Here is a 2,606-nt window from a genome sequence, read left to right on the forward strand (position 1 = left end):
GCGTTATCTGACCAACACATGAAGAGATCGTAAGTGTTGTGTAGATGTATAATGAGAATGACAAACCATGCAGGTAGTAAAAGCCATGCCGTGATAACATAATGTATTGACATCACAGACGATGAGATAACTTGTGTCGAGTTATGCTGTTATGGATATTGCAGGATATTACAATAATTGATTATGCAGAGTAGAAGAAATCTACTGTAGAGGCGTTATATACTAAGAATGTAAGAGTCAGCAATTGGACAGATTTTGTCTACTATATACTCTCATTTATGTGAGACAGAGTGCGAATTAACGGGATCCGCAGTCAAATACTCCCTGATGACTGTCGCCTCCCGACTTTACTGTCGCACTTCTGATTTACTGTTGCACTCCCTATTTACTGTCGCCTCCCTGATTTACTGTCGCACTCCTGATTTACTTGTCGCACTCCCTTGATTTACTGTTTCGCACTCCCTGATTACTGTTTCGCACTCCCTGATTTTACTGTCGACTCCCTGATTTACTGGTCGGACACTCCCTGATATACTGTCGCACTCTCCTGATTACTGTCGCTACTCCTGATTTACTGTCGCCACTCCCTGATTTACTGGGCGCACTCCCTGATTTACGTGTCTACTCCCTGATCTTACTGTCGCACTCCCTGATTTACTGTCCATCCCTGATTTACTTGTCGCACTCCCTGATTTACTGTCGCCACTTCCCTATTTACGTCCGCACTCCCTGATTACTGTGCCACTCCCTGAATTACTGTCGCCACTCCCTGGATTTACTGTCGCCACTACCCTGACTCTTAACTTTTTTGGGTTTTTTCGGGCACTCCCTGGTTTACTGTCGCACTCCCTGATTACCTGTCGCACTCCTGATTTCTGTCGCCCCACTCCTCTGATTTACTGTCGCACTCCCTGATCTACTGTCGCACTCGCCTGATTTTACATTGTCGCACCTCCCTTGATCCCTACTGTCGCACTCCTGCATTTACTTGCTCGCACCCACTCCTGATCTACTGGCGCACTCCCTGCATTTTACTGTCGCCACTTCCCTGATACTGTCGCCACTCCCTGAATTTACTGTCGCACTTCCCTGCATCTAACTGTTCGCACTCCCTGATTTACTTGTCGCACTCCTGATCTACTGTCCGCACTCCCTGATTTACTGGCGCCGTGTGTGTGTGTGTCGCATTCCCTGCATTTACTGTCGCACCCACTCCCTGTATTTTACTGTCGCACTCCCTGATTTACTGTCGCACTCCCTGATTTACTGTCGCACTCCGCTGATTTACTGTTCGCACTTCCCTGATTTTACTGTCGCACTCCCTGAATTTACTGTCGCCATTCCCTGAATTTACGTCGCATCCCTGATTTACTTGTCGCCAGCTCCCTGATTTACATGTTCGCACTCCCTGATTTCTGTCGACACTCCCTGATTTACTGTTTCGACTCCTGATTAACTGTCGCCACTCCCCTCGATTTACTGTCGCCACTCCCTGATTTACTGTCGCACTCCCTGATTTACTGTCGCCATCCCTGATTTACTTGTCGCACTCCCTGATTATACTGCCGCACTCCCTGATTACTGTCGCCCTCCTGATTTACTGGCTCGCACTCCCCTGATTACTGTCGCCACTCCCTGATTTACGGTTTATTCGCACTCCCTGACTTTACTGCTCGCACTCCCTGATATATACTGTCGCCACTCCGCTGCATTTACTGCTCGCACTCCCTGATGTTACGTGTCGCACTCCCTGATTTACTGTCGCCCCACTCCCTGATTTACGTCGCACTCCCTTGATTTACTGGTCGGCACTCCCTCCGATGTACTGTCGCACTCCCTGATTTACTGTCGCACTCCCTGATTTCTGTCGCCTTTTTCCCCGTCACACTCCCTGATTGTACTGCTCGCACTCCCTTGATTTACTTGTCGCACTCCACTGATTACTGATCGCACGCCCTATTTACTGTCGCACTCCTGATTTACTGCCGCACTCCTGATTTCACTGTCGCACTCCCTGATTATACTGTCGCCAACTCCCTGATATCTATAACACTTTATGCATGTGCGATACACGTCTACATGTAAAATTGCCTTAATACCCACTGTTTAATGCAGCCTGTTATCCAAATAAGTATTTATATATACATACATAAGTACATATATATCCTTAATTATGTAGACTATCTTGCTGTGATACTTAACTTTAAATATCACAGCAAAATAGGCCATACTATGGCTGGGCTGGTATAGCTGCTTCATGCTTACCATTCAGTCATTCTTCTAGCCTATAGAGGGCGACACTGATGCAACTACAGCGCATTTCAGTCTCATGCTCAACAACGCTCGCATGCTAAGCCAACTTGCACACATATCCGCATGCAAAAGGCACACTGCCACACTTCACGAATGAAGAAGAGTCACTACATAGCGCCACTCGTAGATTAAGCATGCAAATCCATGTCTAGCGATAATAACATGAAGCACTTACTCGCACGTAGAGAGGGTTGACGTACTTGGAGTCTATGAAACACTCACCTGGTCCATGCAACTGTCAACGAAGAACACACCCCATACAAAATATGAAATAATACAAAATATCACGGTCT

Source organism: Priapulus caudatus, unplaced genomic scaffold (genome assembly GCF_000485595.1).
Source record: "Priapulus caudatus unplaced genomic scaffold, Priapulus_caudatus-5.0.1 Scaffold115, whole genome shotgun sequence".
Classification (NCBI taxonomy): domain Eukaryota; kingdom Metazoa; phylum Priapulida; class Priapulimorpha; order Priapulimorphida; family Priapulidae; genus Priapulus; species Priapulus caudatus.